The sequence below is a fragment of the Bubalus bubalis genome, chromosome 4, assembly GCF_019923935.1.
Source record: "Bubalus bubalis isolate 160015118507 breed Murrah chromosome 4, NDDB_SH_1, whole genome shotgun sequence".
NCBI classification, from domain to species: domain Eukaryota; kingdom Metazoa; phylum Chordata; class Mammalia; order Artiodactyla; family Bovidae; genus Bubalus; species Bubalus bubalis.
In genome coordinates, this window is record NC_059160.1 from 130,048,680 (window position 1) to 130,076,667 (window position 27,988).

The 27,988-nt window shown below is 38.6% G+C and overlaps 1 long non-coding RNA gene across 3 annotated transcripts; it reads left to right on the forward strand.

Moving 5' to 3' along the window:
* Positions 1–439: 439 nt before the first annotated feature.
* On the forward strand, positions 440–27,988 carry LOC123333408. Of its 3 annotated transcripts, none has more exons than XR_006640990.1 (4): positions 440–746; positions 3,269–3,396; positions 12,747–12,882; positions 15,598–15,656. It is a non-coding gene; the product is annotated as an uncharacterized LOC123333408 (long non-coding RNA). The 3 variants fall into 3 exon arrangements; XR_006550729.2 differs by lacking the exon at positions 15,598–15,656 and adding an exon at positions 27,659–27,988 and having other exon boundaries at positions 441–746; XR_006550728.2 differs by lacking the exons at positions 440–746; positions 15,598–15,656 and adding exons at positions 795–1,109; positions 27,659–27,988.

Consider the following 27,988-nt stretch of genomic DNA (forward strand, 5'->3'; position numbering starts at 1 on the left):
CAATTTAACCCTTGGAATTCCTGTACTTGCACAGAATAGCCTGGGACATGATCTCACTGACCTTACTTAAACATATTCCTTGATTAAGCATCTATTACATACCAGGATGGTGCTAGAAAATCAAAAGAATAATACAAATTACATTCAAAAGAACAAATCTGAAATAATAACAAATCTGAAAAAAGAAGACATCTGAAATCTAAATAAAATCTCAAACTTACAGATTAGTAGAGCTGAAAGCAATTTTAAGGAGCTCTTATTTTTTATACAAGAAAGTGGAAGATCATTGGTTTTGCTCAGAGTCACATGGAATAGTTGAGACTAGACAAGAAACTAGGACTTTTAATTTTTTAGAGAAAGGGGGTTGAGATTTAGATGGGAGGCAATGCAAATATCATGAAGCCATTAATAAATAAAGCAAAATAATCTAAAACAGTAATATGAGACATTGTATAACCAAGTGAAAATTATGTGATACAAGTAGAAAACAGCTGGGACTTCTGAGCAGGACAAGATTGATGGCATTAAAACTGAAAAGCTATACTGAAGTGAAATTTGAACTTCAGCTGAGGATGGTTGGGATGGGATAAGACAGATGCTGAGGAAGGAGGCTGTTCTAGATTTGATGAATGAAGGCCTGCTGCTGCTGCTAAGTCACTTCAGTTGTGTCCAACTCTGTGCGACTCCATAGACGGCAGCCCACCAGGCTCCCCCATTCCTGGGATTCTCCAGGCAAGAACACTAGAGTGGGTTGCCATTTCCTTCTCCAATGCATGAAAGTGAAAAGTGAAAGGGAAGTTGTTCAGTCGTGTCTGACCCTCAGCGACCCCATGGACTGCAGCCTTCCAGGCCCCTCCGTCCATGGGATTTTCCAGGGAAGAATATTGGAGTGGGGTGCCATTGCCTTCTCCGGAATGAAGGACTAATGAAAATCAAATGACCAAAGGCATGAATAAGCACTTAGAACAGAAATCAACAGGATAAAGGTGGGAGACAAGGAAAGGATCATGCCCAGTGGAGAAGGGAATTTCTGGTGGGAGAGAAATTTGATAGATGATATAGCTTTTGCTCCTCTCTTGTGCCAGGCCCTGGGAGAGAAGCATACGGGGGTGAGTATTTTAGTTCCTGAGACATTAATATTTGAATATCAGATCTGGAACCAGAACCCAGCTCTCCTAAATCCCTGCCTAAGAACTCTTCTATAGAAGCAAATAGCTTCTCACAGCTGTTCTCTTTGATGGTGTGTGTGTGTGGATTTTCCTCTGTGTAGTTTAAAAACATAGATTCATACTTGCTGAGATAGATAAGGGATGTCTTAGCATGGAAAACCATCAATTGTAATATATATAGTAATATTATTACTATATATATAATTGTTATATATATATTAAAAAAGGAAAACACCAGGATGACAGCGACAGTGGCGGTGGTCTGGATAGCTCAAGGGGAGAGAATCAGAAGTTAACATAATTGAAACAAAAACAGAACATTTGGGAAGTGGAGGCAGTTCCTCAGGTCTCCTATTTTATCTGCATGCTAAAGCCCTTCCCTAAAATCACAAGGAATTCACTCTGGTCAGAAGTTTCAAGCCTTTTCCCAAGTAAGCAGGCTCAGTGCCCCTGCTTCCCTTCTCCTATCTACAGCTTTCTTCTTTGCTATTAAATGATGTGGCAAATAAACATTTCTGCAATAATATAGGAAAGGAAAGAAACATTCATTTTTGATTTATGTGTGGCATCTTTATGCTCTGTGGCAGTGGCTTGAAATGAAAAAGAATTTAAAGTCATGAGGGGATTTGATATTACCACTGGATTCAAAGTGGCATGTGTGACTTCGGAAACAACTAACTTCCCAAATGTTTATTTTCAAACACAGGTTATTAGTCTACTACTACTACTACTAAGTCGCTTCACTTGTGTCCGACTCTGTGCGACCCCATAGACAGCAGCCCACCAGGCTCCGCCATCCCTGGGATTCTCCAGGCAAAAACACTGGAGTGGGTTGCCATTTCCTTCTCCAATGCATGAAAGTGAAAAGTGAAAGTGAAGTCTCTCAGTCATGTCCGACTCTTCACGACCCCATGGACTGCAGCCTACCAGGCTCCCCATCCATGGGATTTTCCAGGCAAGAGTACTGGAGTGGGGTGCCATTGCCTTCTCCGGGTTACTAGTCTAGTTGGTGTATAAGTGAGCCCTTGGTGGTAAGTGAAGCTCTGAGAGTGGGATGTTGGGTGGACAACAAGGTGTTAAATGGTCTTCCACTTCAAAATCCAAAGGGAGCAGAGGTCATTCTAACAGCCTGCCTTCAATGGAAGGAAAGAACTTCGTGCTTGAAGTGAGGAGTTCTGATTCCCAATTCCAGTGGAGTTTTCCATGTATGATTCATCCTTGAACTTCCCACCATATGGCTGACATATAAGATGTGTCAACTAATGTGTGACTCAATGGATAACAAGCGATTCATGGACTTTGTGCATATGCCTCTCTGGGTCTCAGTTTCTCCTGCTGGAAAATCAAAGTATGCTTATTGATCACTTTTACTGCACTAAAATTCTATGATTTAAGCCTTGTGAATTAAGAAAAATCATATATTAAAGATAATCATAACATGATATCACTTTTTTGTGGAATCTAAAAAAATGAGACGAACTTATTTTCAAAATAGAAATAGACTCAGAGACATAAAAAGTAAACTTGTGGTTACCAAGGGGGATAGCTGGGGTTGGGGGGTGGTGGACAGAGAGATAAATTAGGATGTGGGGATTAACATATACACACTGCTATATATAAACTAGGTAAACAACAAAGACTTACTGTATGGCATGGGGGACTATACTCAATATCTTATAATAGCTCATAAAAATCTGAAAAAGAATATATATAACAGTCACTTTGCTGCACACTTGAAACTAACACAACACTGTAAATTAAACTTCAATTAAAAACTCATATATAGATAGTTATGAAATATTTAGGCATTTGAGTCCATACCAATACCAATGATATAACATATTATTTTAAAAAATGAATAGTTTTCAGTTAAACGAGTCAAGACACATTAACTTGGTCCTTCAGCTTTATTTGTATTTTTAAGAATTAGTCCAAATGGGTGATTTTTGCTATTAAGAGTTGCCCAGTAAGATAAAGGGAATGAGAGAATGGCTTTGCCTGACATAAGGACTTGAGAAGCTGAATCAGATCTGCTGGTTAATGGTGAGATATGGGCTCAGTATAATTTATTTTATTTTGCTTTTATGTATCCTCTACAGATGCTGTGGGAGCCCTTCTAGGGAAGAAGAGCCAGAAAAGTGCTTTGGAACATGGGAAGGGAACCACCCATTGCTCAAGAAGGCGTGTTGGTTCTCCTGGAATCCCCAACCAGGCTCCTCTCAGAAGGGTAAGAGCTTTTGGGATCACTGAAGAACTTTCTTTTAGATGGGTAGAGCTGAACAATGAGCTCCGCTCATGTAGAAAATTCCATGGACGGAGGAGCCTGGAAGGCTGCAGTCCATGGGGTCGCTAAGAGTCAGACACGACTGAATGACTTCACTTTTACTTTTCACTTTCACATGTTGGAGCAGGAAATGGCAACCCACTCCAGTGTTCTTGCCTGGAGAATCCCAGGGATGGGGGAACCTGGTGGGCTGCCGTCTATGGGGTCGCACAGAGTCGGACACAACTGAAGCGACTTAGCAGCAGCAGCAGCATGTAGAAAAAGGGAGTATATTCAGATTCTTTGTGTTGTGAATTTACAAGGAAAGGCTGGGGATCTTTAGAGCACAGATTCCTGTTGGGGGTGGTGGGGAGAGGCAGCCATGGGGGAGGAGACCAAGGTGGTCTAGTGAGTGGTGAGGTGGGTGGACACATCAGAGCCAGCCTTGAGTCTGCATGAGAAAGCCAGCTGGTCTCCCAGGAAATAACTGGGTGTGGCAGTGGAAAGATCTAAACTCTAAGTTCTGCAGACTGGGGGCACACTATATTGTTTTAACATTACAAGAGTGGGTGGATGGACCCTAGTGTAGACACCCTGTAGCCCTGGGCAGATAGCCATTCATGTAGAGGCTCAGGTCCCTTTTGGAGTGGGCAGAGGCTGGCCATCCACAGGCATGGAGACTTCATGAGGCAGAAGCACTGCTTGGGTGAAGAGATTTCCATCCCATCCTCTCCTCTCTTTTGGACTACTAGAGTATCTGGACAATTCTGGGGATAAAAGCCATCCCAGAAGTAGATAATGGACTTCCTGCTAATAAAGGAGATCAGGGCTTAAATCATTAATTGAAAAACAATTAAAAAAATGATTGTGTGGCAACTTTAGAGTATGGAACAATTCATACCATTATTGTTAAGTAATACATAAGCCTTAGAGCTCTCATGCAAAGTATAGTGAATATAGACAAAATATTGTATTATAATCACCATACTTTCCAAGAGACTAAAATTAAATTATTCTAATCACTGAAAAGAAAGGGTAATTATGTAACATGATGAAAGTGCTAATTATTGCCACAATGGTAAGCACATCAATATATAAATGTATCAAATTAGTTACATACACCTTAAATTTACACAGTGCTAGAGAAGGAAATGTGGAGAAGGCAATGGCACCCCACTCCAGTACTTTTGCCTAGAAAATCCCATGGACGCAGGAGCCTGGTAGGCTGCAGTCCATGGGGTCGCTAGGGTCAGACATTACTGAGCGACTTCACTTTCACTTTTCACTTTCATGCATTGGAGAAGGAAATGGCAACCCACTCCAGTGTTCTTGCCTGGAGAATCACAGGGACGGAGGAGCCTGGTGGGCTGCCGTCTACGGGGTTGCACAGAGTCGGACACGACTGAACGACTTAGCAGCAGCAGCAGAGAAGGAAATGACAACCCACTCCAGTATTCTTGCCTGGGAAATCCCATGGACAGCGGAGCCTGGTGAGCTACAGTCCATTCAGTCACAAAGGGTCGGACAGAACTAAGCACTCATGTCATACCATACATATATCAAACATATTTCAATAAAAAATAAGTATATATCCTCATTTAGAAAATGAAAAAAGTTAAAAAAAAAAATCATTGAACTCCCAAACTTAATGACAAGGAGTTGAAAGTGTTTGAAGGGCAACTACCTGCATATCTTTTGACTGAGGGCAGCCTGTGCACAGTAGTGGGCTGGGACCATCCTCAGGCAGGCAGCTGGCCAGACTCCACATGCACCTGGGTTTGTTCTTTATTATGGACTGAAAGTTCAAATAGGTGATGAATGAACAAGTGGACTTTACTTAGAGCTATCAGATTTAGCAATAAATATACAGTATGCTTAATAAATATGAATTTTCATTAAACAATGAATTATTTTATAATATGTCTAAACACTGCACAGACATATTAAAAACTGTTATTTATCTGAAATTCAAATTTAACTGGGAGTCCTGTATTTTATCTGGCATTGCTTTTATGAGGTTCAATATTCTTGCTGTATTTTTATCTTCCTTGCTATTGGGATATTTAAGTTACCCTTTCCAGGAGAAGGAAGGTGTTTGATTGACATGTGACTTTCAGAACACACAGGAGGTTTGTAATAGCCACTTCACCCAAGTGGGTCCTTCAGCTGCACTCCTACCACCTATTAGAGAGTGAAGCCTTTGCACCTGGAAGATGTGTATGACACACCTGTGCTGCCAATTTCTGAGGGAATGATGCCTTGGAAACCTAAGGAGAGAATTCAGTGACAATTGCCCATTAGTGAAAACAAGTTGGTACTCATTTCATCTTAGGTGCTAAAGCAAGTCTCTACTCCACAAGGAAAGGATAACAGTATATCCATGAGAAACTTTGTATTTAGTTCTGTTAACAAATCAGAAGAAATAAGTTAAACTGGAGAAAAAGTAACCAATGTTAAGGAGTTCCTTTTTCAGAGCTACTTTAAATAGTTCTGCTGCTGCTGCTGCTGCTGCATCGCATTAGTCGTGTCCGACTCTGTGCGACCCCACAGACGGCAGCCCACCAGGCTCCCCCGTCCCTGGGATTTTCCAGGCAAGAACACTGGAGTGGGTTGCTATTTCCTTCTCCAATGCATGAAAGTGAAAAGTGAAAGTGAAGTCACTCAGTCGTGTCAGACTCTTAGGGACCCCATGGACTGCAGCCCACCAGGCTCCTCCATCCATGGGAATTTCCAGGCAAGAGTACTGGGGTGGGGTGCCATTGCCTTCTCCATTAAATAGTCCATATTGGTTTAATTTTCTACAATTGGGACTACCCTACACATTCTTCCTCAAGTCCCCTGAATGGACTCTCACAGGCTTATTTCTTTGATCTACTTGCCTTCCCATTTTAGCAGAGCTCATCCACTCCCATGCTTTTAACTGATGAATCACAAATCTGGTATCTCCAATTCAGACATTCAGCTAATAAATGTGAGGAGAACCTACTATGTGTGAGCAAAATGCTTGAGATAAACTGTTGAGCAAAGTATACATGATTTGGGCCCTGATTTTGACAACAGTCTTTTGGAGGAGACAGGTAATCAAGTGCTCAAAAAATGATAGATAAAAATTACAATAAGAGCAGTGAATAACAAATAAAGAGGGCTATGAGATTGGCCAAAAAGAACTAAAAGAAGGGTAGTGTGGCTGGAGTGGGGAGAGAGAAGAGAAAAGATGCTGCAAACATGAGTCTAGGCCAGATCACATGGAGCCTCCTACAACAAATACATAAAAGTATTTTGTTTCTTATCAGGAGAGCAATGCAACCCATTACAAGGTTTTACTAGAGAATGAAATATACAAATCTGCCTTTTGAAGAGCTTACTTTGGTTGTAGTGTGAAGAACAGATTAAAGATCAATATTGGACATGGCAGGGTCAGTTAGAAACTTTAGCAGTAGCCCAGGTAGGATGAAATGGTAGTTTGGTTTAGGATGGTAGTGATTGAGACAAGAGAAGTGACAATATGAAATTAGGTGAGAAGCAAGTGGCAAGATTGGTGACGTGAAGGGGGTGGGGTTGATGGTGTCAGGATTGGCCCTTAGATTTCTGGTGTCCACAGCCTGATGGTTTGGATGCCATTCACTGAGATAGGGAAGACCAGAGGAAACCCAGGTTTAAGGGTGTGAGGGGAGATCCTGAGTTTGGTTTGGGACATGCTCTATTTAATGTGCCTTCAGAGCTTCATGTCCTGATGCTGTCTTGATGCTCAATAGGCAGTTGGCTGTACTGGGATTGGAACTCAAAGAAAAGCTCTGGGTTACATACTTAGATTGGAACATCTGGATGGTGTTTGATGCCATGAGTTGTCTGAACAAAGAGAACAGTAAAACAAGAGGGAAGCACCTATAGTTTAATTTCTGAGGAGTCAAGCCTCCTTATTTAAAATGGTAGGCAGAGAAGGATGAATTAACCAAGGAGATTGGAGAGTGGATACAGGAAACCAGTGATGTGAAGTGCATGAGAACCAATAGAAGAGAACATTTTAAGAAGGTCAGCAGAGTTTTTTGAAAGATTAAAGTGAGATGAAGTCTGAAAAATTCCCATTGGATTCTTTGTCATCACAGACACTGACAATCTCTATAGAACTAATTTGATAGAGAAAGTGATGAAAGCCAGATTAAAGAGAGTTGAGATTGGGGAGATGAGAACATAAAGATAGAGAGCTGAGACAATACAATTATTTTGCCATTTTTGTCTCAAGAGAGGACAAAGAGCAGTAGCTTGGAGAATAAATGGTAAAGGCAGAAGGAAATTTATTTTAGGATGAAGGAGACTTCAGACTGTCTAAAAACTGATGGAGTAAAATAATTAACTAGACAGAGAAGGAGAAATCAGGAAAAGAAGAGGTCATTGGTAGTGTAAGAATCCTGCAAAGGCAGGAGAAAACAGGCTCATTACATAATTTGAGGGACTGATCTTAAATAAAAGAAGGAACATTTCCTCCATGGTAACAGGAAGAAACAGACATGTTTTCCCTCCAAAAAGCTAGTAGGTTTCATATCACAAAGTTGAGATCTGCTGAACTCTATTCTTGGGAGATAGGTGGGGAGGCTATGTACCTATTTGAGAGGAAGAGGAATTGGATAGTACTGTTTTCTAAGTGAATTGATTGGGCAGTGCTGGTTCCCAGGTGAATGCCACTAATGTTTACCATATGCATCTAATCAGAATGGTAAATCAGAGCCTGCTCTGAATTGGAACTCTTTTATTGGATGATTAGGACAGAGACAGTACAAAATGCTTCTTTCAAAAATCTTTCTGACCCTAATAGATGCCATTAGTGTTTTATTGCTCCCAATATTTTTTTAGCCTAAAATAATTTATTTCAGTAAGGAATTCATCTAATACAAAAAAGCCAGAATTCCTTTCAAGTGTAATTAATTTTATCACAGAGCTAAAACATTAGATTTGAAGTTATTTCCAATATGCAATGTTATGATAGTCTAAAAAAAGACTTACTTGCTTCATTTTATGCTTAAAGATGATTAATACTTATTATCAACAATAAAAACTCTTTTCTGAAACCATTGAATTGGAATTAACTTTACAATGACATATGTGATGTTAAGAATATGAATGATCAATGTTTAATGAACAAAAGATAACTCATTTTGAGTTTTTTGGTTAAAATTATGTATTTCTTTTAAAAGTACAAGAAAAAGTAATCATAAATACCAATGCTTAAGAGAGAAGTAAAAGGTTTTCACTGAATAAGAAAAAACTATCTCAGCAATGTTAACTTTTCTCAAGCTCTGAATTAAAGCAGGAATTATATCAGCATTTTTTTCCCTCATTTAACAATTTGCCATTCATGCAGAGTATGTATATATATTAATATATATCATATATGTATAATGTATATATGGTAGTGCTGGAGAAGACTCTTGAGAGTCCCTTGAACAACAAAGAGATCAACCCAGTCAGTCCTAAAGAAATCAACCCTAAATATTCACTGGAAGGACTGGTGCTGAGGCTGAAGCTTCAGCTGCCTGATGTGAAGAGCTGACTCATTGAAAAAGACTGTGATGCTGGGAAAAATTGAGGGCAGGAGGAGGGGGAGGCAAGTGAGGATGAGATGGTTGGATACCATCACCAACTTAATGGACATCAGCTTGAACAAACTCCAGGAAAAAGTGAAGGACAGGGAAGCCAAGTGTGCTACAGTTTATGGGGTCACAGAGAGTCAGATACAACATTAGCTACTGAACAACATTCAAATTGTTATGCTCACATTCAGAATAGGGCTCAGAATATTAAAAATGACCTACCACTTGTAACTGTGTACTAGTTTTTAGACCATGTGCCAAGTGATTTTTATATTTGATCTCATCCTGGAATGTGAAGTCAAGTGGGCCTTAGAAAGCATCATGATGAACAAAGCTAGTGGAGGTGATGGAATTCCAGTTGAGCTATTTCAAATCCGGAAAGATGATGCTGTGAAAGTGCTGCACTCAATATGCCAGCAAATTTGGAAAACTCAGCAGTGGCCACAGGACTGGAAAAGGTCAGTTTTCATTCTAATCCCAAAGAAAGGCAATGCCAAAGAATGCTCAAACTACTGCACAATTGCACTCATCTCACACGCTAGTAAAGTAATGCTCAAAATTCTCCAAGACAGGCTTCAGCAATATGTGAACCGTGAACTTCCAGATGTTCAAGCTGGTTTTAGAAAAGGCAGAAGAACCAGAGATCAAATTGCCAACATCTGCTGGATCATGCAAAAAGCAAGAGAGCTCCAGAAAAACATCTATTTCTGCTTTATTGACTATGCCAAAGCCTTTGACTGTGTGGATCACAATAAACTGTGGAAAATTCTGAAAGAGATGGGAATACCAGACCACCTGATCTGCCTCTTGAGAAACCTATATGCAGGTCAGGAAGCAACAGTTAGAACTGGACATGGAACAACAGACTGGTTCCAAATAGGAAAAGGAGTACATCAAGGCTGTATATTGTCGCCATGCTTATTTAACTTATATGCAGAGTACATCATGAGAAACGCTGGGCTGGAAGAAGCACAAGCTGGAATCAAGATTGCCAGGAGAAATATCAATAACCTGATATACAGATGACACCACCCTTATGGCAGAAAGTGAAGAGGAACTCAAAAGCCTCTTTATGAAAGTGAAAGAGGAGAGTGCAAAAGTTGGCTTAAAGCTCAACATTCAGAAAACTAAGATCATGGCATCTGGTCCCATCACTTCATGGCAGATAGATGGGGAAACAGTGGAAACAGTGTCAGACTTTATTTTTTGGGGCTCCAAAATCACTGCAGATGGTGACTGCAGCCATGAAATTAAAAGACGCTTACTCCTTGGAAGGAAAGTTATGACCAACCTAGATAGCATATTCAAAAGCAGAGACATTATTTTTGCCAACAAAGGTCTGTCTAGTCAAGGGTATGGTTTTTCCAGTGGTCATGTATGGATGTGAGAGTTGGATTGTGAAGAAAGCTGAGCACTGAAGAATTGATGCTTTTGAACTGTGGTGTTGGAGAAGACTCTTGAGATCCCCTGGGACTGCAAGGAGATCCAACCAGTCCATTCTAGAGGATATCAGTCCTGGGTGTTCTTTGGAAGGAATGATGCTAAAACTGAAACTCCAGTACTTTGGCCACCTCATGTGAAGAGTTGACTCATGGGAAAGGACTCTGATGCTGGGAGGGATTGGGGGCAGGAGGAGAAGGGGACAACAGAGGATGAGATCGCTAGATGGCAGCACCAACTTGATGGGCGTGAGTTTGAGTGAACTCTGGGAGATGGTGATGGACAGGGAAGCCTGGCGTGCTGCAATTCATGGGGTTGCAAAGAGTCAGACACAACTGAGCGACTGAACTGAACTGAATTATTCTGATAAGACTATTGTTGGGGATTTTCTCCCTGGGACTTGGAAGCGATGAACCTGAAAGAATGACACTCGGACAGTCTCTTGCAAGGACTGACAAGTTTATTTCTGCAGTCAAGCTTTTTTATAGAAGTAGAAACAAAGAGCTTAGAGTATACAGCCAGCAGAGTGTGTACAGGGTTAACACCTAATCAGTAAAAATATTTCAAGGACAGCGCGCTCTAAGTGACCCATGTACTTATCCCATAACCCGTTTTCTCAAGCAACATCCTTAATATTTATTATTAAATCTTGGCGCCGGGCATAACCAAAGGCAGGAGATGTTTTTCTGCCCGCAGCACCAAGCCGGGGTACTTCTGGCCCTTCGCCATTTTCCCAAGGACTTCCTCCCGGCTATTTTGTACTGGGCTTCCCAACAACTATGAAGGAATTATCTCCACTTCACAGATGATAGACAATAAAGTATTTACTATAAAATACCTCACAGGTTTATTTTATTTTGCAGAGCAAAATGATTATTTACCTGTATCTATATGGTTCTGAAGCTACGATACTTTGTATTGGCCACCTGATGCAAAGAGCTTGCTCATTAGAAAAGACCCTGATGCTGGGAAAGATTGAAGGCAGGACAAGAAGGGGACGACAAAGGATGAGATGGTTGGATGGCATCACCAACTAGATAGACATGAACTTGAGCACACTCTGGGAGTTGGTAATGGACAGGGAAGCCTGGAATGCTGCAGTCCATAAGGTCACAGAGTCAGACACGAATGAACGAAAGAACTGAACTGATACGGTTTTGAAAAAACAGATACTAATTATTAATTCACTGGGGAAAATTTGACATCTCACATTAACTTTTTTGGGTTTAAGAGTTAAAAACTGATTTCCAAAAAGTTAACTTATGAAAACCTTAGCCCATATATACTTGCTCAGTTAGCCTTTGTAAGGTTCTGTCAGATGGCACTAGGTCCACTGGCCATCAGTGGAGGTAGGCGTGGAAGAAAGCAGTTTTGGACCTTGAATGTAGGGATCCAGAGGGCACTGAGCATGTAGACTGTCAGAGAAGTGGACCAAAGCATCTGCTTCACCACCGTCTTAGCCCTGGTGGTAGACAACCCTCACCCCAATTCTCAGTGCTTCTGTTTCATTCCACACTTCCCTGTTTATTTAATTTCCCTGGCTTTTAGTCAGAAATTGACTGTGTAAAATATTTGGAATAGAAAGTAAAGTGAAACACTGAAAATCCAAGGCAACAGGATATACACAGTGAACACAATATCCTTGGCCAGTGACTTCTTGTTTCCTCTCCTTAGGAGTGCTGTGGATTCTCAGCACACTCTGAGAGACCTGAGTGAGCCCTGCTTGTGGTCTGTGAACCTTATAGGACTCACAGTCCTCTATTTGCAGGATCCTTGTTACCAAGGAAATGGAAACTGGGCCAAAAATAGAAATGATGCCCATTTGCAAAATCCTAAAGGAAACAGAGAAACTGGCAACAATGGACAAGCCATTCTCGTGGGTTCTTATTTCTCAGATAAACATGCCTTAATTTAAGAATCACCCTTGTTATAATATTAATTCCTTCTATTCAATTTTCAAATTTACATAAACATTACTTAAAACTGATTAGGCAAGGCTTAGAAGAAACAATTATTTTCCATCTAATTAAACAGCAAAAATGCCAGGCTAATTATTAAACAAATTAATGGAAATGTCAGAGGATTTATATTGCAAATTTAATCCATTTGAATATCTCCTCTTTAAGAGCTCATCCCTGGGATGATTTTGTACAAACATCCATAAAATGTTTTCCTTTGGAGAAATGCTGTCCTTTCCTATTTGTGGAATCCATTATTTCAAATCTGGTGGGAAGGTCCCAGGGAAGCAAGAGTTACAGAGAGACTGCCCATTTTCTTATTTTCCAGCTTGCTGGGGAATGTTGGCAAGTGATCTTGTTAACAGAGGATAAATCCAAGCCATTTTGAGCAGGCAAACAAAGAAGAAAACTGGGATTAAAAAGAGAAAGAATGCAAAAAGGAACAAGGCACTTCACATGGGCATGTAAGTGCTGTGTTTTTTACTGATGTCAACAGCTTACAATTCTCCCTCAGTGTTGGAAAGTGAATTTCCAGTGACTACTTTGAAATTACCCAGAAAATGGTTTTCACCACCAAAAAGTCTAGTTTTTATTATGTCAGTAACATAAGAAAAGATAAGACAATACTATGCATAACACACCAACACACAAATAAATACTTCTTTGATTGTGGAGCACATACTTAAATCTAAAATGCGTACTGAATCCATGAAGCCACTTGCAAACATCAGGGAGACTGCATGCCAGGCTGACCATACCCCCAGGCAATGGTTACTCAGTTCTTCAAAATGGAATTGATCCAATCATTATGCTGCAAGCAATTTTGTGGCAATGTCAAGGCTAGCAATAGAAAAGCAAACACTCACACGTTCAAAGAAAGGAAAATAGTATTTGTGTTAACAAATAAGTAATGGTTATTTACATAAAAGGTAGTTGGTGGGGGCTGAGGAGTGTTGTGGGACTTCTCAGACCTTGAGGAAACTTCAGGGAGCACAGAGTGCATTTGTTGGGAACTGCTATCTGTCCCTATACATCCTGTTCCAATGGCAGAACTGGTGGGAGATGTGGTGAGATGCACGTGTGCCCAAGTTCTACGGTGAGACAGGTAGGGTTGGGTTCCCTTACAAACTCTGTGACCTTGGATAGTTCCTTAACCTGAGTCTCAGTTTTCTCATCTTTAAAATGGAGATAACAGTACACACTTAATAAGTTGTATGTATGAAAGGATGTATGCCTAAACACCCAGAACACTGTTATTGATAATGATATGATATGAATTGTTATACTGTAATCATTTCATCTTTTCATCTGATGATTGGCTAGAGCCACTTTCCATGTGAGTGCCAAAGAACAAGAGTGAGTAATATTAATAAGGCAGCTCATTCCAGATAATGAGTGTGCAAATAGCAAGTCACGCAGTCTAGTATTTTTGCTGCAAGTGTCTAGACAAATATGAAGCACAATTACCATAAAGCTGATTGTAGTTTCCATAGGAATACTATTATAATTTAACTCCATGAATGTGAATTGAGTACCATTATGCCACAGGCATTGTGCCAAGGGCTGGCTAGGTACGAGGAGGAATAAGATGTTGATTTTCTACCCCAGTTCACACCCCTGCTCCTAGGTTCACTATCCAATGAAAAGTGCAGGCTCAGAAAACAGTAACTTTTATATAAGTAGGATTCTTGTCACTGGGATCAAAAGCCCATGGATGGTTCTAGAATCAGTCTGCCTGAGTTTGGATACCAGCTCTGTTTTTTAAGATAGGCATCTTCGACATTTATGCATCTTGATATCCTTAGTAGAGTTGGGATTAATAACACCTTCATCATGAAGGATACTGGAAGGATTAAAAGAAGTGATAGATCACTGTAGTGTTTAACATTAGGGCTTGTCGCATAGCAAACTCCCAACCTGTTAGACTTAACCATTTCAATTCAATTGGAGCACAGAGAAGACACCATCATGATGGAAGGGAGAGGGAAAGTTTTTAAATATGGATACGGTAGGATTTTCTTTTTTTATTATTATTTTATTGAAAGATAATTGCTTTATAGAATTTTGTTGTTTTCTGTCAAACCTCAACATGAATCAGCCATAGGTATACATTTATCCCCTCCTGTTTGAGCCTCCCTCCCATTTCTTGCCCCATCACACCCCTCTAGATTTACAGAGACCCTGTTTGAGTTTACTGAACCATACAGCAAATTCCTGTTGGCTCTCTATTTTACATATAGTAATGTAAGTTTCCATGTTACTCTCTCCATACAGCTTACCCTCTCCTCTCCTCTCCCAAGTCCATAAGTCTATTCTCTATGTATTTTCTCCATTTGTACCCTGTAAATAAATTCTTTAGTACCATTTTTCTAGATTCTGTATATTATGCATTAGAATATGATATTTATCTTTCTCTTTCTCACTCACTTCACTCTGTAAAATAGGTTCTAGGTTCATCCACCTCATCAAAACTGACTCAAATGTGTTCCTTTTAGTGGCTAAGTAATATCCCATTGTGTATCTGTACCACAACATCTTTATCCATTCACCTGTCGATGGACATCTAGCTAGCTTCCATGTTCTAGCTATTGTAAATAGTGCTGCAATGAACAATGGGATACATGTGTTTTTTCAGTTTTGGTTTCCTCAGGGTATATGCCTAGGAGTGGGATTGCTGGATTATATGGTTGTTTTATTCCTAGTTTTTTAAGGAATCTCCATACCATCTTCCATAGGGGCTGTATCAGTTTACATTCCCAGCAAACAGTGCAAGAGCCTCCACACCCTCTCCAGCATTTATTGCTCATAGACATTTTGATGAGGGCCATTCTGATTGGTGTGAGGTAATATCTCATTGTGGTTTTGATTTGAATTTCTCTAGTAAAAAGAAATGTTGAGCATCTTTTCATGTGTTTGTTAGTCATCTATATGTCTTTGGAGAAACGTCAGTTTAGGTCTTTTTCCCACTTTTTGAGTGAGTTGTTTGTTTTCCTGGCATTGAGTTCTTTGAGTTACTTGTATATTTTGGAAATTAATCCTTGGTCAGTTGTTTCATTTGGTATTATTTTCTTCCATTCTGAGGGTCATCTTTTCATCTTGCTTAGAGCTTCCTTTGCTGTGCAAAAGCTTTTAAGTTTAATCAGGTCCCACTTAATTTACTTTTATTTCCAATACTCTAGGAGGTGAGTCTGAGTGAACTCCGGGAGTTGGTGGTAGACAAGGAGGCCTGGCGTGCTGCGATTCATGGGGTCGCAAAGAGTCGGACATGACTGAGCGACTGAACTGAACTGAACTGAGGAGGTGGGTCATAGATGATCTTGCTTTGATTTATGTCATTGCGTGATCTGCCTATGTTTTCCTCTAAGAGTTTTAGTTTCTGGTCTTCCATTTAGGTCTTTAATCCATTTTGAGTTTATCTTTGTGTGTGGTGTTAGGAAGTGTTCTAATTTCATTCTTTTACATGTAGCTGTCCAGTTTGCCCAGCACCATTTATTGAAGAAGCTGTCTTTGCCCCATTGTATACTTTTGTCTCCTTTGTCAAAATAAGGTACCGATAGGTGTATGGGTTTATTTCTGGGCTTTCTATCTTGTTCCATTGGTCTATATTTCTGTTTTTGTGCCAGTACCATACTGTCTTGATGAATGTAGCTTTGTAGTATAATCTGAAGTCAGGAAGGTTGATTCCTCCAGCTCCATTCTTCTTTCTCAAGACTGCTTTGGATGTTTGGGGTCTTTTGTGTTTCCATATGAATTGCAAAATTTTTGTTTTAGTTATATGAAAACTGCCATTGATAATTTGATAGGGATCACATTGAATCTGTAGATTTCATTTTGTAGTAAAGTCATTTTCAAAATAGGTGGCCTAGACGGTAAAGCATCTGCCTACAAAGCTGGAGACCTGGGTTTGATCCCTGGGTTGGGAATATCCCCTGGAGAAGGAAATGGCAACCTACTCCAGTACTCTTACCTGGAAAATCCCATGGACAGAGGAGCCTGGTAGGCTAAAGTCCATGGGGTCACAAAAAGTCGGACATGGATGAGTGACTTCACTTCACTTCACTTCACCCAGGAACATGGACTATCTCTCTGTTTATGTCATCTTTGATTTATTTCACCAGTGCCTTATAATTTTCTGTGTACAGTTCTTTTGTCTTCTTAGGTAAGTTAATTCCCAGATATTTAATTCTTTTTGCTGCAGTGGTGAATGGGGTTGATCTCTTAATTTCTCTTTCTGATTTTTCACTGTTAGTATATAGAAATGCAATGTGTATTGATTTCGTATCCTGCAACTTTGCTAAATTCACTGATTAGCTCTAGTAATTTTCTGATACTACTTTTAGGGTTTTCTATGTACAGTATCATGTCATCTGCAAACTGTGAGAGCTTTACTTCTTCTTTTCTGATCTGGATTTCTTTTATTTCTTTTTCTTCTCTGATTGCTGTAGCTAGGACTTTCAGAACTATGTTGAATAATCGTGGTGAAAGTGGACATCCTTGTCTTGTTCCTGATCTTAGGGGGAATGCTTTCAGTTTTTCACCTATTCATAATTCATCTATTTCATAATTTTCATTGAGAATTATGTTTTCTGTAGGCTTATCATACATGGCCTTTACTATGTTGAGGTAGGTTTCACCTGTACCCATTTTTTGAAGAGTTTCCATCGTAAATGGTTGCAGAATTTTGTCAAAGGCTTTTTCTATATCTAGTGAGATGATCATATGGTTTTTATCTTTCAATTTGTTAACATGGTGTATCACATTGATTGATTTGCATATATTGAAGGATCCTTGCTTTCCTGGAGTAAACCCAACTTGATCATGATGTATGAGCTTTTTGATGTGTTGCTGAATTCTGTTTGCTAAAATTTTGTTGAGGATTTTTACACCTATGTTCTTCAGTGATATTGGCCTGTGGTTTTCTTTCTTTGTGTTGTCTTTGTCTGGTTTTGGTATCAGGGTGATGGTGGTCTCATAGAATAGGTTTGGAAGTGTTCCTTCCTCTGCAATTTTTTGAAATAGTTTCATAAGGATAGGGATTAGCTCTTCACCAAATGTTTGACAGAATTCTCCTGTGAAGCCATCTGGTCCTGGGCTTTTGTTTTTTGGGAGATTTTTGATCACAGCTTCAATTCCAGTGCTTGTAATTTGGTTGTTCATAATTTCTATTTATTCCTGGTTTTTCTTGGCAGACTAAACTTTCCTAAGAAACTGTGCATTTCTTCCAGGTTATCCATTTTATTGCCATATAGTCATTCATAATAATCTATTATAATTTTTTGTATTTTTGTAACCTCTTCTTTTTCATTTCTAATTTTGTTGATTTCATTCACCTCTCTTTGTTCTTGATTAGTCTGGCTAAAAGCTTGTCAATTTTGTTTATCTTCTCAAAGGACCAGGTTTTAGTTTTATTAATCATTACTATTGTTTCTTTCATTTCTTTTTCATTTATTTCTGCTCATTTCTTTAATTTCTTTCCTTCTACTAATTTTTGGATTTTTTTGTTCTTCTTTCTCTAGCTGTTTTAGGTGTAAAGTTAGGTTCTCTCTTCAACGTTCTTCCTGTTTCTTGAGGTAGGATTGTATTGCTATAAATTTCCCTCTTAAAACTGCTTTTGCTGTATCCCATAGGTTTTGAGTTGCCTTGTTTTCATTGTCATTTGTGTCTAGAAATTTTTTGATTTCTCTTTTGATTTCTTCAGTAACCTGTTGATTATTTAGAATGTGTCATTTAATTTCCACATGTTTGTGTGTCTTAGTTTTTTCTTGTAATTGATATGTAGTTTCGTAGCATTGTGGTCAGAGAAGATGCTTGATATGGTTTCAATTTTCTTAAGTTTACTGAGGCTTGATTTGTGACCCAAGATGTGGTCTATCCTGGAGAATGTTCCATGTACGCTTGAGAAGAAGGTGTATTCTTCTGCATTTGGATGGAATGTCCTGAAGATAGCAATGAGATCCATCTCATCTAATGTATCATTTAAGAGTTGTGTTTCCTTATTGCTTTTCTGTTTTGATGATCTGTCCATTGGTGTGAGTGGGGTGTTACTAACTCTCATACTACTATTGTGTTACAGTCAATTTTTCCTTTTATGTCTGTTAATGTTTGTGAGCTACTCTCATGTTGGGTGCATAGATATTTACAATTGTTATGTCTTCCTCTTGGATTGATCCCTTGATCATTATGTAGTGTCCTTCCTTATCTCTTGTAATCTTCTTTATTTTAAGGTCTATTTTGTCTGATATGAGGATTGATACTCCAGCTTGCTTTTGCTTCCCATTTGCAGGGAATATATATTTCCATCCTCTCACTTGCAGTCTATATGTGTCTTTAGGTCTGAAGTGGGTTTCTTGTAGACAGTATATATATGGGTCTTGTTTTTGTATCCATTCAGCCCGTTTGTGTCATTTTGTTGGAGCATTTAATGCATTTACATTTAAAGTAATTATTGATATACATGTTTCTGTTGCCATTTTCTTAATTGTTTGGGGTTGATTTTGTAGATGTTTTTTCTTCTCTTGTGTTTCTTGACTATATAAATCCCTTTACATTTATTGTAAAGCTAGTTTGGTAGTACTGAATTCTCTTAACTTTTGCTTGTCTGAAAAGCTTTTTATCTCTGTATCAATTTTGAATGAGATCCTTACCGGGGACAGTAATCTTGGCTGTAGATTTTTCCCTTTCAATACTATAAATATAGCCTGCCATTCCCTTCTGGCCTGCAGAGTTTCTGCTGAAAGATCAGCTGTTAAGCATATGGGGTTTCCCTTGTATGTTACTTGTTGCTTCTCCCTTGCTGCTTTTAATATTCTTTCTTTGTGTTTATTCTTTGTTAGTTGATTAGTATGTGTCTTGGCATATTTCTCCTTGGGTTTTTCCTGTATGGGACTCTTTGTGCCTCTTGGACTTGACTGACTGTTTCTTTTTCCATGTTGGAGAAATTTTCAACTATAATCTTTTCAAAAATTTTCTGATACCCTTTCTTTTTCTCTTCTTCTTCCTGGACGGCTATATTTCAAATGTTGGTGCATTTGATATTGTCTCAGAGGTCTCTGTGGAGAAGGCAATGGCAACCCACTCCAGTACTCTTTCCAGTACTCTTGCCTGGAAAATCCCATGGACGGGGGAACCTTGTGGGCTGCAGTCCATGGGGTCGCGGAGTCAGACACGACTGAGTGACTTCCCTTTCACTTTTCACTTTCATGCATTGGAGAAGGAAATGGCAACCCACTCCAGTGTTCTTGCCTGGAGAATCCCAGGGACAGAGGAGCCTGGTGGACTGCCGTCTATGGGGTCACACAGAGTCAGACACGACTGAAGTGACTTAGCAGCAGTAGTAGAAGAGGTCTCTGAGACTATCCTCAGTTCTTTCCATTTTTTTTTTACTTTATTCTGTTCTTCAAAACTTATTTCCACCATGTTATCTTCCAGCTCATTGATTCATTTTCTGCTTCAGATATTCTGCTATTGATTCCTTCTATTGTTAATTTCAGTAATTGTGTTGTTTTTCTCTATGTTTATTCTTTAATTCTTCTATGTCTTTGTTGATTCATGCTTGCATTTTCTCCATTTTAAGGTTTTTGACCATCTTTACTATCATCATTCTGAGTTCTTTTTCAGGTAGTTTGCCTATTTCCTGTTCATTTATTCGTACTTTTGTGTTTCTAATTTGTTCCTTCATTTTTGTAGTATTTCTCTGCCTTTTCATTATTTTTTGTTTTTAGCTTATTGTGTTTGATTTCTCCTTTTCCCAGGTTTCAAGTTTGAATTCTTTCTTCCTTTTGGTTTCTGCCCTCCTTAGGTTGGTCCAGTGGTTTGCGTGAGCTTTGTATAGGGTGAGATATGTAGTGAGTTTTTGTTTATTTATTTGTTTTTCCTCTGATGGGCAGGTCTGATTGAGGCGGTAATCCTGTGTGCTGATGATTGGGTTTGTATTTTTGTTTTGTTTGTTTAGATGAGGGGTCCTGCGCAGGGTGCAACTGGTGGTTGGGTGATGCTGGGTATTATATCCAAGTGGTTTCCTTTGTGTGAGTGTTCACTATTTGATACTCCCTAGGGTTAGTTCTCTGGTAGTCTAGGGTCTTAGAGTCAGTGCTCCCATTCCAATGGTGCAGGGCTTGATCTCTGATTTATTTGAAGCATGTTAAAACAATACTGACCAAAGAGCTGTATCCCTCACTGGCTCCAAAAACTTTTCGCCAGGGACACTCTGGAGATGACGCCAACATTGGCAAACACTACAGTGAACTGACCCCACTCAGCTGCTGCTGCCGTCTGCTTCCACCCCTCAGGTTTCCCGCCCCCGCTCCATCTGCCAGCCTTTGGGGTGCTCCTGCCCTGCCCTCCCTGCCCACAGGGATTTTGATACGTAGAGGAAGAGAGACCAAAGGAGTGAAAGAAAGTGAGAGACAGAGAAAAGAGATGAGAATGAAAGGGAATCCCAGAGATAGGGACCTTCCAAGAATGGAGAGTGCCCTGCCTAGTAAGGGAACAGAAAATGTGTGGGGAAGATGGATTTGATGGGAGGAACAGGAGTTAGTTTGGGTCAGAAAACACAGATGTCCTTCAGAGTACACACTAAGCCTGCTTTCCTGTCCAACTTTAACAAAGGAGATCTTTGTGCTAGACAAAGGAAAAATAACACAACTATAAACCTATAAACTATTTATAATGTTAAAATACTGTGCCAAGTAAATATTTATATCCCTGTTATCTAAAACTATACCATTAATTATATAAAAGGATATAAAATATTATGATACACCGAATAGGTAAAGTAGCACCAACAATGAATAGAACTAATCCTAGTGCTAATATTAATAAGGGTTTAGTGAGAGTTTGCCTCTGTATAATTTACAATGATTTTGCCAGGTATGATCTGCATATACATGTAAAAGTGACCTGTGACATTTTAATGGTATAATTTGTCATTGTTCCTTTGATTTGAAATGATTTATCAAAGATGGACTCTTGAATCATTTGCTTCAAAGTAGCCAGTACAGAGTAAGATTGTTGGGTATATGATATTTCTGTTTTAAGTAACTCATTCCTAAAGGGGCTGCACCATTTTATAACCCTACTAGCCATGTCTTGAGGGTTTTACTTTCCCTGCATCTTCAACCACATTAGTAGTTGCCTATCTTTTTGATTATAGCTATCCTTTAAAGTGGTATCTCATTGTGGTTTTAATTTTTATTTCCCTTATAGCCAGTGATGTTGAGCATCTCTTCATGTGCTTATTGGTTATTTGCATATCTCCTTTGGAGAAATGTCTATTCAAATTTGCCCGTTTAAAAAGTGGGCCATTTGTCTTTTTACAGTTGCATTGCAAAGTTGTTTTTTTTTTTTTTTTTTTTTTTTTTTTTTTAACACATTGTGGAAGTCCCTTATCTGGTATATAATTTCAAAACCTCTCCAATTCTATGGGTTCTTCTCACTTTCTTAATGGTGTCACTGAAAATACAATTTAAAAAAATGTTGATGATGTCAATTTATCTGTTTGGTCCCTTGTGCTTTTGATGTCATATCTAGAAAATCTTTGCCTAACACAGAGTCATACAGATATACGTTTATGCTTTTTTTCCTAAGAGTTTTTATACTTCTAGCTCTTACAGTTAGGTCTACACATTTTGAGTTGATTTTTATATAAGATATAAAGCAGGAGTCCAGTTTCTTTTGCATGTGAATATCTGGTTGTCCCAATACCACTTGTTGAAAAAACTTTTCTTGGTACCCTTGTCAAAAGTCAATTGACCATAAATGAATGGGAGGTTTTATTTCTGGTTTCTTTATTCTTTTACACAGACACACATACACCCCTCTTGTGCCAATACCATGTGGTCTTGATTACTGATCTTTGTGGTAAGGCTTGAGCTCAGGAAATGTGAGTCCTCACATTTTGTTCTTCTTTTTTCAAGACTGTAAGGCTGTTTTAGCTACTTGAGTTTCTCGCATTACTGCATGAAGTTTAAGATCAGAATGCCAATTTAAGAAAAAAGAAGTTGAAAATTTGACACATTATACTGAATCTATAGATCAATCTGGAGAGTATTGCCATCTTGACAATATGAAATCTTCTCATCTATGAATATTGGATGCCTTTCCATTTATATAGATCTACTTTAAACTAGCAATGATATTTTGTAGTTTTTATTACACAAATTTTGTATTTTTTTGTTAAATCTATTTATAAGTATTTTATTCTTTTGAATTCTATTGTAAATGTAAATTGTCCTCTTAATTTCTTTTTTAGATCATTCAAAACTATTATATAAATAGAATATATTTTTGTAAATTAATCTTAATTCTGCAAGTATGCTAGTTTATTAGTGTTAATGATTTTTTTTAATGGGATTCATTAGAATAGTCTATATTCAAGATCATGTCACCTGCAAATAGAGATAGTTTTACTTCTTCTTTAGCAATTTGGATGTCTTCTGTTTCTTCTTCTTGACTAATCTTCATGGCAAGAACCAATCAGATATAATTTTGACAAGATTCATCTTTGTCTCTAATAATACTTATTCATATTCATCTTTAATATTTTGTTTTTCTAGACTTTATCTTAGCTGATGGCCTCAGGAACCATAAATATGTGCTAGTCAAGCTGCAGAAAGGTAGTCGTGTGAGAGATTTTGATGCAGCATCAGACTGGGACAAATAGATCAACAATCTGTTTTCTTTCCCCTTTCTTTTTCTACTTTGAAGATCAGTCAGGAAAACAAATAAAGAACAGCTGATGTTTACTAAATGCAAGGCACTAAGTTAAGAGTTATAGAGTGATGATCTTATTTAAGTCTCAATATAAAACAATGAGGTAGATATGATTCAGTTCAGTTCAGTTTAGTCACTCAGTCGTGTCCGACTCATTGTGACCCCATGAATCACAGCATGCCAGGCCTCCCTGTCCATCACCAACTCCTGGAGTTCACTCAGACTCATGACCATCGAGTCAGCGATGCCATCCAGCCATCTCATCCTTTGTTGTCCCCTTCTCCTCCTGCCCCAAATCCTTCCCAGCATCAGAGTCTTTTCCAATGAGTTAACTCTTCGCATGAGGTGGCCAAAGTGCTGGAGTTTCAGCTTTAGCATCATTCCTTCCAAAGAAATCCCAGGGCTGATCTCCTTCAGAATGGACTGGCTGGATCTCCTTGCAGTCCAAGGGACTCTCAAGAGTCTTCTCCAACACCACAGTTCAAAAGCATCAATTCTTCAGCACTCAGCCTTCTTCACAGTCCAACTCTCACATCCATACATGACCACTGGAAAAACCATAGCCTTAACTAGACGGACCTTTGTTGGCAAAATAATGTCTCTGCTTTTGAATATGCTATCTAGGTTGGTCATTACTTTCCTTCCAAGGAGTAAGAATCTTTTAATTTCATGGCTGCAGTCACCATCTGCAATGATTTTGGAGCCCCAAAAATAAAGTCTGACACTGTTTCCACTGTTTCCCCTTCTATTTCCCATGAAGTGATGGGACCAGATGCCATGATCTTCGTTTTCTGAATGTTGAGCTTTAAGCCAATTTTTTCACTCTCCACTTTCACTTTCATCAAGAGGCTTTTTAGTTCCTCTTCACTTTCTGCCATAAGGGTGGTGTCATCTGCATATATGAGGTTATTGAGATTTCTCCTGGCAATCTTGATTCCAGCTTGTGTTTCTTCCAGTCCAGCATTTCCAATGATGCACTCTGCATGAGTGCAATTGTGCGGTAGTTTGAGCATTTTTGGGCAGTGCCTTTCTTTGGGATTGGAATGAAAACTGACCTTGTCCAGTCCTGTGGCCACTGCTGAGTTTTCCAAATTTGCTGGCATATTGAGTGCAGCACTTTCACAGCATCATCTTTCAGGATTTGAAATAGCTCAACTGGAATTCCATCACCTCCACTAGCTTTGTTCGTAGTGATGGTTCCCAAGGCCCACTTGACTTCACATTCCAGGATGTCTGGCTCTAGGTCAGTGATCACACCATCATGATTATCTGGGTCGTGAAGATCTTTTTTGTACAGTTCTGTGTATTCTTACTACCTCTTCTTAATATCTTCTGCTTCTGTTGGGTCCATAGCATTTCTGTCCTTTATCGAGCCCATCTTTGCATGAAATGGTCCCTTGGTATCTCTAATTTTCTTGAAGAGATCTCTAGTCTTTCCCATTCTGTTGTTTTCCTCTATTTCTTTGCATTGATCGCTGAGGAAGGCTTTCTTATCTCTTCTTGCTATTCTTTGGAACTCTGCATTCAGATGCTTATATCTTTCCTTTTCTCCTTTGCTTCTCACTTCTCTTCTTCTCACAGCTATTTGTAAGGCCTCCCCAGACAGCCATTTTGATTTTTTGCATTTCTTTTCCATGGGAATGTCTTGATCCCTGCCTCCTGTACAATGTCACGAACCTCCGTCCATAGCTCACCAGGCACTCTATCTATCAGATCTAGGCCCTTAAATCTATTTCTCACTTCCACTGTATAATCATAAGGGATTTGATTTAGGTCATACCTGAATGGTCTAGTGGTTTCCCCTACTTTCTTCAATTTAAGTCTGAATTTGGCAATAAGAAGCTCATGATCTGAGCCACAGTCAGCTCCTGGTCTTATTTTTGTTGACTGTATAGAGCTTCTCCATCTTTGGCTGCAAAGAATATAATCAATCTGATTTTGGTGTTGACCATCTGGTGATGTCCAAGTGTAGAGTCTTCTCTTGTGTTGTTGGAAGAGGGTGTTTGCTATGACCAGTGCATTTTCTTGGCAAAACTCTATTAGTCTTTGCCCTGCTTCTACCATCATTTAATAAAGAAAACTAAGGTTAGAATTCAACCAATTTGTATCAACTCATATGGGTTGGAAACTGTGGCTTCATGAATGGACAAACTGATGAACAAAGGTGTTTCTGTGCTTTATCAATTTGAAGAAGCCCACCTTGATTTCTAGTTTTATGAGTCTTTAATATACATTGATATTGGATTTTTTCAAATGCTTCTTTTGCTTCTACTAATAGAAATTCTCTTCTTTATCTTGTTGATATTATGGGTTAACTGATACCATTTGGTCACAGTGTGTAATTCTTTTGATCACTGTTGGATTCAATGTGCTATTATCTTATGGAGGAGTTCAACAAAATCTGTTCATGATATAGAAATGTTCATAAAATGTTCATGTTCATAAAATCTGAACATGACATGTTCATGACATATGTTGGTCTGTACCTTTTCTTTCATGTAATGTCTTTATCTGGTTTTGGTATTAGGGTAATTCTGGCCTCATAGGATGAATAAGGAAGTGTTCCTTCTGCTTCTGTTTTCTGGGAGGAATTGTCAAGAATAGTTTCTGTTTCTTCCTAAAATATCTGGTAGCATTTACCAAGGAAATTATCTGGGCCTCGTTCTTTCTGTTTTGGAAATTGTCAATTATTGACTCAATTTATTTAATAGTCACAGCTCAATTCACATTATTTATTTATCCCTGGGTGAGCTCTGGTAGATTGTCTCTCTCAAGGAATTGATCCATTTCATCTAAGTTATCAAACTTGTGGGCATGGAATTGTCCATAATATTTCTTGGTTACCCTTCTTTGTCCACAGGATCAGTAGTGATGGCCCCTCTCATATTTTATAATAAAAGGATATGAAAAGCATGAATTTTAGAGTAACAAGATCTTCCATATGAAGTAATAAAGTATTAGTCCTCCAATCAACAGTATTTATTGAGTCCTCATAATATTAATGAGACACTGCTTTAGGCACAGTAGCGAACAAAAAAGACGTCCCTGTACTCACTAAGCCTCCTTTATTCTACTAGAAGAAAGAGACAGTGAAGGATACCTATATATTGAATAAATAAAGTCCAGTATATTGAGATCTTTACCATATATCACACACTTTGCTAAACACTTCTCAAACATCTCATTTCAGGCTTAGGACAATCTTGTGAAATATGCAATATTAAGATCATTGAACAGATGAAATATTAAACTTAGAGAAAATGAGTAATGCACTAAGCTCACAGTCACTAATCAGAAAAGTCAAAAATTTAACCAAGTCTGAGTTCAAAGCCTTGACCCTGAAAGTTCTGTTGTTCACGTTGGTTATTTAATGTTAACATTGGGTCTTTTAAATAACAGAATGTTTTCTTAAGAAAGGCCTCTTCAACTTTTTCTTATGAATTGAAAACTCTACAATAAGGTTGTTCATGTAGAAAATACTTTGAACTTTTCCAAGAGCTTTAATTTTGCCTAATAAAATATGAACCAATTAGATCTATTATTTAGAATGATTAGAGCTCTGCAAGTACTCTCAGCAAATCCTTTGAAACTGATAAAAATCTGTGCTCTAATCTGACAGGGATCATCAATTTGTTACTTCATTCCAAACTTCCCTGTTATATTCTGTGACATTTCCCAAGTCATCTAGGGAATTCAAGCTGTTAGAACAGCTTCTTTTATCAGTCATCTCCAGAGGCTCATCAAACTGAGACTTTTATAATTTTTTTGGAATCCGCGTGGTACTTGCCAATGATGGATCCTTTGGAAGATGATATGTTGATGTGTAGCCTCTGGTTAAGATCAACACTTGCTGGGTGATTTTAATATTAATAAAAACAGCTAGCTCAATGCTAAATCTTTGTTCTTTAAAGGAGCAATGAGGATTTTCTTAGAGAAGCAGAGTAACCACACTTGGTATTTTTTAAAAATGTGAAAATTTAGTGTTAACTCTACTTTGGAAATTAAGTTTATTCTTCATATTCCATCACCCAGATCTGTACTTTGTCATTATATACTTGTAATTCCCTGTGCTTTCACTGTGACTTGGGTATCTTCACAAACACCCAATAGACACACTATTTTTTAAAAAAATCATCAACATTTTATATTTAATAATTGCCTTTATGTCTACAAAGAAATAATATTGCCTCAGAAGACTACTTTGTTATGGCATCTACTGTCCTTTGTGAGATGAATAAAGAAATACATCAGCACTGTTCAAGAATACCCAGTGAAACGTAGATAACAACTCTCTGAAAACCTCCACCAGCCCTGACAGACTACAGCTTGACTAACTTACATGTACATTAGTGCCAGTTCCTAGACCTCATGTTATACTGGTTGGACCAGAAGTATTGGTTTCTAGAGATTTACAGTTTATAAAGTGTTATACAACAGGTTGTTAGACAGTTTACACGTTGTGAAAACTGGGAAAGTGTAATTACTTGTCTTCCAAATTCCTACTACATTTACCTTTTAATTTTCCTGTAGGTGAAAGGAGATACCGAGCCTGATGTGTTTCTAAGAGTTCCATTGAAGGTTAAGTTGATACCTGACACCTGAGGTGAACTGTGTTGCTGACATCTGCAGAATCAGTTCCTAACCTCATTACACAATAGCACCATGGTTCCCAGCATGGAGTCTGATGCCAGACAGCCAAGCCCAGTCCCAGCTGTGCCGCTACTGGTCATGTAATTGCAAGCAAGTCATTTAACCTTTCTGCTCCTTGGTTTGCTCACCTGTAGATGGAGATGACAGTATTACCCATATCTGACACCTAGGAAATATTCAATAAAGATTAACTAACATACTTATTCTCAA